Source organism: Canis lupus, chromosome 34 (assembly GCF_011100685.1).
Source record: "Canis lupus familiaris isolate Mischka breed German Shepherd chromosome 34, alternate assembly UU_Cfam_GSD_1.0, whole genome shotgun sequence".
Taxonomy (NCBI): Eukaryota; Metazoa; Chordata; class Mammalia; order Carnivora; family Canidae; genus Canis; species Canis lupus.
Window position 1 is genome coordinate 22,630,850 of NC_049255.1, and position 9,945 is coordinate 22,640,794.

Below are 9,945 nucleotides of genomic sequence, written 5' to 3' on the forward strand. Positions count from 1 at the left end.
AAAATAAATTCAAAAATCAGTTCATGGAAACTATGGGATCCAGGGTTATGCAAGGAGGACTTTGAATGAGGCAGCATGTCTGGTTGTCCGATTTCATCATTTGGTTCTTCTCCACACTGAGAAGAAATACTGACCAGATTGCTAAACCAAGGTCAATTTTCAGTCTTTATCTTTCTTGACCTAATTGGCAAGTAACTTTACGGGGCAATCACTTTTTCTTTTAAATGCTTTCTTCACCTGGCTTCCAGAACAGTACATTTCCTGATTTGCTTCCCATTTTATTGACTGCTTCTCTCTATCTCCTTTGCCGATTTTTCCTCGTCTATCCAGACTGGACATGTTGGAGATGCCCTAAGGCTGAGCCTCAGGCCTCTTCCTTTTCTCTTTACATGCACATCTTCAGGAATCTCATTCAGTTTCATAGATCATCCTCCACAAACTGAGGACTCCAGAATTCATCTCTCCAATCCAAGTCTCTTCCCTGAACTTGTAGAACCAACTGCCAACTCCATATCACCATTTTGGATGTCTACTAGGCTTCAGCAAATAAACTTGCCCCAAATCTAGCTTCTGATTTTCCCGACCTCTCCTCTACTCTTTCATTCCCATCCACCTTTCCTATCTATACCAGTACATTACAACTGTTTCCTTTTGGTTGTTCAGGCTAAAAAGACTTGAAAACATTTTTTAGTTCTTTCTTCCATATACCATCTGCAGTCAATCAGCAAATCCCGTAATCTCTGCTTTCAAAGTATATATAGACCCCTATCACTTTCATTAGCTCCTTCAGTGACTTATCACCCAAATTACTATCACGTGTCCCCTGAATTATTTTGATGGCATCTTAGTAGGTCCTTCTGTTCTTACACTTGTCTGCCTACTGTCTACTCTCGTCTGGATACAGCAACCACAGTGATTCTTTTAATTATAAGTTGGATCCTGTCACTCTTCTGCACAAAACTCTTGAGTGGCTTCCTATTTCTCTCAAAGTGAAAAAAAACAAATCCTTGCAATAGTTTATAAAAACCTCTCAAAGCCTGTTCTCTCTTCCCTTTCAGGCCAGGTCTCTTCTTGACTCATCTGTTCCCAGCACACTGGACTTCAGGCTGTTCTTTGAACTTCCCAGGCATTCTCCTGCCTCAGGGCAGTTGCATTTGTTCTTCCCTCAGCCTTGAAGGCACCTATCTCATTTACTCCTGTGGCTTATTTCCTCACCTCCTCAAGCTCTTGGCCCAAATGCCACATTTTCATTGACGCTTTCCTCAACCGCTATATTTGATATTATGACAACTTTGTCCCCAGCCAACATTCCCTATCTACTCTTTCTGTAATTTACGTTTTCCAGAGAATTTTTGGAAAGGCCTACTTGTCATGCTATTGTTTCTCTCCCTCCTCTGAAGTGAAACCTTCAAGAGCAAATGTAATGGAACTAACATGAGTTCACTTCTTGGTGAGTTACAGGTAGAGACTACACCAGGTGGAGTTGTCACACAAGGAAACTTGATTTGCAGCAAAAAAAAAAGGGGGGGGGGAGGGGATCATAGAGAATACTTCCAGCCATGTATTTCCGAGAGTAGGGGTGAGCGGGTTCCATCTATTCAGGGTTAGGATAAATATTCAGAAAGGAGAGCTTTGTCATCATCTGTAAAGGCTGGCAAAGGTTGTATGGGCTTATTTAAAAAATGTGCCTATAAATGCATCCTATGTTGTGTTAATGAAGCTTGTGCTCCTCCTCAGGCAGAGACTTTAACATTACAATGAAGCAAAAGTTAACTGAAGGTGTGCCTGTGCTCTGGGAGCCAGTACAAACTGGATGGGGCTCTGGGCTCCTTATTTCTGGTAAGGAATGCAGGGCCTTGCTTGCTTTTCTAGCAACCCTGGAAGTTTTTACCACTGATTTATGGTCTCTGATGTGGTTAGGCTAGAGACCTGTTAGTTTGTGCATTTCCTTTGTTCCTTGAAAATCCTTAACTACTGAAAGTTTTGCATTTCTTTGTAGTTCTGAGGCTTCCTAGGAAGTTCTGCAAGAAGTGTGCTAAGGCAAGGAGAGCTGGTAAAGCCTGGATCACAGAAAATACTTGGGAGTGGGGTGGGGGTGCAAAAATAGCATCTCTTGTGTCAAGAAAGCTGTATCATTTTATTATCTATCTATCATCTATCTATCTATCATCTATCTATCTATCTATCATCTATCTATCTAAAGAAACACACAGAGAGAGCCAGAGACATAGGTGGAGGGAGAAGCAGGCTCCCCTCAGGATGCCTGATGCAGGACTCCATCCCAGGACTCTGGGATCAGGACCTGAGCCAAAACCATCCAGGTGCCCCTCATGTCTTTCTTTTACTCTAAATCCATAACTCTTTCTGTTTACAGGAAGGAAATTTGCCTATTGCTATTTTGTTCAGTATATCTCTAGTACCTACCGCAGCGCCTTTCACATAGTAAGCACACAATAAATATGCGTTGAATAAGGGAGCTAATCCACTGGTTAAGTGGTGAGTGAATGAGCCAGCTCAGAGAATCAGAAACAGCTGGCTGACAGAAGCTGCTTGTAGGAGAAGGCCAGACATTCGACAGTGAAGGCACCTTCCAGATCTAACGGGGGTGGGGGGCGGGAAATAAGCACACATCAAAGTCACTTTTGCTGGAATTTAACTGACCAAGCTAGTGTCACATAAATATAAAAAGGTGGGATCCCTGGGTGGCGCAGCGGTTTAGCGCCTGCCTTTGGCCCAGGGGCGATCCTGGAGACCCGGGATCGAATCCCACGTCGGGCTCCCGGTGCATGGAGCCTGCTTCTCCCTCGGCCTGTGTCTCTGCCTCTCTCTCTCTCTCTCTCTCTCTGTGACTATCATAAATAAAAAAAAATTTAAAAAGGTATTAACCAGGAAAAACAATGCAGAGGGGAAAAAGAGAAACAGAATTTCCACAAATGCAGTTATTGGATGAATTTAAGTTCAGCTTGGGGAGATAGTGTCTCTGCTGCTTTTTGAATGGAAAAAAACTTGACATTGGTTTGTTCTACATTCATTATTAGATTGTACCAGCAACTAAGAGGCCATGTCTGAAATGGACCATTAAATATAGTCCTTTGCAGATTTAACACAAATTATATCACTCTGAAAAGTGCTTTGACATAACTTGGAGTTAAACATTTGCTGTAAGTGCCACTGTTTATGGTAATAATTGACAAACCATGCTTAGGTTAGATGTGAGTGAGAGTTGTTTTATTAACCGCTAACATTATTGAATTCTTGAAAATTGCAAATTCTGGTCGTGTTTTAAAAACAATTGAATAAACATTGCAGTTGCTAAATAGCTGGGTTTATTGCTTTGTAAATGTAATGTGACAGATATTAAACTCTACTTAGTTTCATCAACTTCAATGGAATTTTTTTCTTGTCAGATATTAAAAGTTTAGGATTCTAACTTCTGAATTTTATTTTTAAAAAGCATTACTCAAAAACATTGTGAATGCATGAGGGATAGTTTTTGTTTTCCTTTCAAACTAACTGAACCAGGAGTTTACTCCTTTGTGAGTCACAGATACCAGGTGGAGTTGTCACACAAAATAAACTTTATTTGCAGCAAATAAGGAGATCACGAGGAATGGCCTCCACAGCTGTGACTCCCGGAGAGGGTGAATGGGTAACTTTTGCTTAGGGTTTTGAATATTGAGGGAAGCCTTGTCATCTTACCTATAGGCAGGCATAAGGTCACGCACGCGCCTTAAGAAAACATGCCTAAACTACCTTGTACGTTATGTAAATGAGACGGAGGCCCCTCCTTGGGTGGAGATTTTATTTTAATATTATAATGAGGTAAAGGCAATTGCTGGTTTTTCAAGGGGGTTACTTCATGGTCTATGTGCAGATAGAAGTCAGGGGTTTAGCTCAGATGATCTGGGTAGTCTGGACTGGAGGGAGGTCTTGTCAGGGTCTTGTTCTTATGGGAGATCTTGTTATACCTCATCTGAGGTATGGTTTCAGGTTTCATTTCCCTGAGTTAAGAGGTAAGCCAGAAAGAAGAGCTTAAGGAAAAATGTAAGACAAAAGTTGGTGAGTACCAGCAGGTGTGCAGTAAAGTTCAGGTCTTGGGGTCTACCGGTGACAGTATCTCATGTTACTTATACCTTCATTTTGGGGTGCTTGGTTTTCTCTATTTTCATATAAAAATGAGAGTCAATATTTCTATCAAAAGAGTAATTAAAAAGACGTTTGAACTGTTGTGTTATTTTAAATACAGAAAAGGTAATGAGAAAATTCAGTTTATCAGTGTTGCTGAATTTGTTGCCATGACAGTTGGTAAAAGGCAAATGTGTCTTGCTAGCCACATTTATCTATATGGAAATTGGCTCAATTTGGTTTATAGAATAGATACATGCTCCAGGTATCTTATTTTATTGCCATACTTTGCACTGACCAAAATAGCCATAACTTTGTGGTCCATGGAGATTACCAACCATTAATTACTAAGTCTCTGTCACTGTGATGAGCAATTTACAAACATTAATTCACTTAAGTATTTTCATGTAAAATCATTCCACTTTATGCATGGAAAAAGTAAAGCTATGAAGCTTATGTAACTTGCCAAAGTTCACACAGCTAGGAAATAACAGATAGGATTAAGAACAGACAACTGTAACCACCAGCAATATGAATATACAAATGTTCTTCTTCTTTTTATTCCGAATTACTGCCTTCTAAACATGGGGTACAGAGTCATCGTTATATTACTGAGGAATACCAGCAATGGTCACTTAAATAAGATTTACTTCCAATGAACTTTGTTGGTACCCAATTGTACCAGATACTGGGATAAAGAGATGAAATCTCTAGTCTCGTTTCTCATCTGTAACACAGGCTGATTGGAATAGGTTTTCTTTGATAACTGTATAAAGAAAATGCTATTGGAATTTATAGACACAGCAATTAATTTCATGTTGAAAAGAACTGAAAACAATGACAGTCTATCCAAAATCTGTGCCTCCCTTCTTATAACACTAGCTTTCTTGAGCTTTTCATTCTTCTATCCCCATGGATGGCTGGACCATATGCAATATCCATTCATTCACCTTATTAATATTTAGTTTAGGCATGGTATGTGACCCAGCTGTAGACAATGAGATCTGAAAGGCAATGTGCTGTAGAGGACATGAATTATAGGAAATGCTTCTCCACACTTATAAAATATTAATCAGAGAATGATAAAACCTTTCTGACTTTGGATATTTTGTGTTTAAAATGTTATGTCTGTGTCATAGCAGACTTCATGGAGGAGACAATATTGGAGATGGATTTGGAAAAACACATAGTGGTAAATAGTACAAAGGCATCTCAGTGGAAACAACAGAGTGAGCAGAGGTATATAGTCAAGATTGTGTAAGACTCATTTGGGGATTGGCAACCAGAGACTCCAATGTGGCTAGAACCAGTGATGCAGGGCCAGATCGGGGAGGCCTTAAATATTAAAGAGATTGTGCAAATTCTTACCTTCAGGAAATAAAACTGCTTAGAATATTTTTGAGCAGGACAATACTATGATCAGTGTCTCATCTAGAGATGACTCTGACTGGAGAAAATGTCAACTGAAGTGTTTGTGGTTATTAAGATCTAGATCCAGAAAGTGGCTACTTGTACTTCAGGATATTATTAATAATTAATCTTGCATTTAATTAGCTTTTATTCAGAAGTTAGGCATGCTAATCATTAATCAGATTCCTAGCAGGATGAAAATAATTTAGACTATAAATGTGCAAATTGTACCAAAACGTCAAGGAAGCAAAATATTCATTTTCCTATCATGTAATTTTGCCAGAAATTCTCTAGAATGAGGATTGTGAAAGAAAATGAAGGATTGACTACTGCATGCCCTAGGGAACAATTTATGCTCCATGGAGTCTGCATTCCACTGTGGCTGAGGGAAGGAGCACTTTGTCTTTATAATTTAGACTATAATTTGGGTTGTGATAGGGTGACACTAAGTGGCTGAAAAGGGAAAGGCTTAGTCAATAGAAATCAAAATAAGAACAAAAACTTGTACTTGTGGTGACATTTATGACTCCCAAGCAACAACATGAGGAAATTATACTCATAGTAACTTGGAGTCATTAAAAAAAAATCAACAACTAGCAATTTCTTTCTTTCTGAATAGCTTAAAGATCTTTACAAATACATGATAAAAGCCAATGGAAATTGAATACTCTAAGCTGAATTCTTAAATAGTATATTCTCCTTTTAAAAAAATATTAAATTCTGCTATTGAACTTCTTGATTCAGAGGCATATTTATGAGATAACTTTTTTTTCTTTTTTGGTATTATCAAGAACAATAATAATGATAATAAAGTAATAATTTTGCTGTTTGGTCTATAAAATGGACATTCAATGCAATATTTCGGAGCAAATGTACTCAAAATTACTCAAATAAATATATACATAATACTTAATTAAAATATTGCTTTTGGACCCCTTAAAAAATATCTGCATGAAGGTGGAAAGAAACATGTTTCTTTAGTCTGGCACACTCTATAGTCAATTTGTGTTATTTCCAGGAAATACTTAGTGTTTTTAGAACCAAGCATCTGCATTTCTATTCACTGAAAATCAAAAGGACTTCCTAGTCCAATATGCATTCATTCATTCATTCATTCTTTATTTATTCAATCATTTTTTCATCCAGTAAATTCTAAATTGAACCAAATAAAATTATAATTTCTATTGGTTAAAAACAGCTAAACATTAGCAATTACATGTTATTCAACTCATTGTTTAGTAAATACTTCTGGATAATGGTGACAGATATATGGTATCTCTCTACGTGGACCCTGATACTCTAACAGGTGGTTAGTGCTAGGCCCATCAGTCTAACACTAACAACCTCCACTGGGGCAGCTCATTTTACGTTTGGATAATTCTCACAAAATGCAGATTTTCCCCCCCTAAACTGAGCTGAGATCTTTCTTTCTGAACCTTCTACACATTGGTTCCAGTTCTGGCTTTTGACTCCCCCACCCCCAACCCCCACAGAAAGCTACTCCATTTTATGTATCATTAGTCTGCATATATCAGAGAACCAATTCTGCATTTATTTCTGCTTCTATCTTGTGGTTTTATCTTCTCTGGATGAAATACTTTAGTTGCTTCCCCTGAAATGTGGTGATCCCAAATTGCTATTGGAAAATGGCCACTGTAGCTTCTCGTTGTGTTTCCTATCTGAGCTTCTACAATATCTCTCTCTCTGGCTTTCTTCTTGCCTCTCAGAATCTCCTGACTTTTCTCTGGATTCTTTTTTTAAAATTTTTAATACTAACCCCTTTGATTTCAGTGTTCCCAGGAGCCCATCCTCAGCCCTTTGCTTTGTTCACTAAAGGGGCCCTGTATACAGCATCTTGTTTTTTGGCTTCAACTATCATCTATATGTGAAATGTTTCCAGCTGTAGCTGAAAACTCTGAACTGCAGACCTTTATATTCAATGGCTCCATAGAGGCCTCTACCTAGAACTTCTATCTATTCTTCCAGCTACACATATCCACTCCTACCATAGCCACAATACATCATCTTATATCAAGCTGGTATTTATTCTGTATCCTCCCTGTTATTTCTCCATCCATTCCATTACTAGAGGCCGAAACATAGATGTCCTCAGATAGCATAATTCTCATTCCTTGCTTATCTCCTTTTCTCCCCTCTCCCACACAAGAGGCGACAAAGCTATAGTAAAACTGTTCTTACTCTCTTCAATGCGTCTACTCTTGGATTTCTTGCTATACGAGAGCTGGAACCTATCAGCCAGACTCCCATGCTCCCATAAAGGTATTCTCATCTGTGGGTGGCTGGGTGGCTGTTAAAATTGGTATTTCTGTGGGAGTTTGAGGACTGGAATCTCCTATTATGCCAGTTTGCTGATGTCACTCTGTTGTTTGATTTTTGAATGTTAAACCAAACTTTTCTGGGGTAATCTCTAACTGGTCTTAACAATTATCCTTTTCTTTTTTGTAACAGCTTTATGGAGATAAAACTCACATATCATATGTCACCATTTAAAGTGTAAAACTCAATACTTTTTAATATATTAACGGAGCTGTGCAACTATCATCATGACCAATTTCAGGATATTTTTATTACTCCCAAAAGAAACTCTGCACTCTTTAGCTATCATTTCCTAACCCTCCAACTCCTCTATTCTAGGAAACCACAATCTGCTCTCCATCGCCATAGATTTCTCTATTCTGAACATATAATATATATGGAATTGTAGCATATGTAGTCCTTGAGATTGGCTTCTTTGACTTCACATAATGTTTTCAAGGTTTATGAATATGTTAGCAATATTATCACTTCTCTACTTTTTATGGCCACATAATACTCCATTGTAGAGCTATGCCTCATTGTGTTTATCCAGTCATCAGTTGATGGACATTTGGATGGCTTCCACCTTTTGGCTCTTGCGAATAATGCTGCAGTGAACATTCATATACAGATTCTTTCGTGGACATATGTTTTAATTTCTGTTGGGTATATACATAGGATTGGAATTCTTGGATCAAATGGTAACTTTATATTTAACTTTTTGAGAAAATGTCATACTGTTTTCTAAAGCAGCTGTACTGTTTTACATTCTCATCAGCAGTGAACAAGGGTTCTGACTCTTCCATATACTTGCCAACATTTGTTATTATCTTGGGTTTAAAAATTTTTTTTTTTATCTTGGGTTTTTTATTCTAACTATTCTATTGCGTGTGAGGTAGTATTGTCTTGTGGTTTTGAGAAGTGCTTTCCTAATGACCAATGACTTCTAGCATCTTCTCTTGTGCTTACTGGTCATTTGTGTATCTTCTTGGGAGAAATATCTACTCAAATCCATTGTCTGCCCATTTTAAAAATTTATTTGCCTTTTTACTATATGAGTTTTTATATATTCTAGCTACTTAGCTCCCAAATGAGGTATATGATTTGCTAGCATATTCTTCCATTGTGTTGGTTGCCTCTTTTATTTTGTTGATAGTGTTCTTTGAAGTACAAACAAATTTTATGGGGTGCCTGGCTGGTGCAATTGGAAGAACATGTGACTCTTGATCTCAAAGTTGTGTGAGCCCCACATTGAATGTAGAGATTACTTAAAAATAAAGTTAAAAAAATTAATTACAAAATTTTTTAACTTTAGTGAATCCCAATTTATCTTTACTCTATGGTTACTTGTGTTTTAGTTTTCATCCCTAAAAAAAATGCATTGCCTAATTCAAAGATACAAAGTTTATACATAGTTTTTTTCTAAGAGTTTTATAGTTTTAACTCCTGCACTTTGTTGCTACTCATTTTAAGTTAATTCATCCATATGGTACCAAGAAATATGCAGACATTTAAATTGTTATCTTATATGTGATGTGTCATTTTTTTCTGTTTCCAAGATATTCTCACTATCTTTGCTTGTTAGGTTGATTATAATTTGTATACTCATGGGTTTCTTTTGGTTTGTCTTGCTTGTCTTGGGAGTTATTGCCCTTCTTGAACCTGTAAATATATAGCCTTTATCTAAAATTTTAAGGGATTGGGTCATTTTTTAATCTTCTTTTTTTTTTTTTCTGTCTTTACTCCTCTTTTCCTTCTGGGCACCAATTATGCATATGTTAAGCCTTTTAAGATTGTCCCAAAGGTCTTTGAGAACTTACTCATTTTTTTCAATCTTATTTTTTCTCCTCAAATTGGTGATTTCTATTGGTCTATGTTCAAGTTCACTAACATTTTCCTCTTTCATTTCCATCCTGCTAAGTCTAAAATTTCTTTGTTTTTTTTTTCTTTACAGAGATTTCCTATCTTTTCTGATATATTTCTTTTCTCTGTGAAGCTCAGTATAATACTACTTTAACATTCTATTTGATCATTTCCATATCAATATCATTTTAGGTTGTTATCTGTTGATCGCCTTTCTCTTAGAAAACTTCA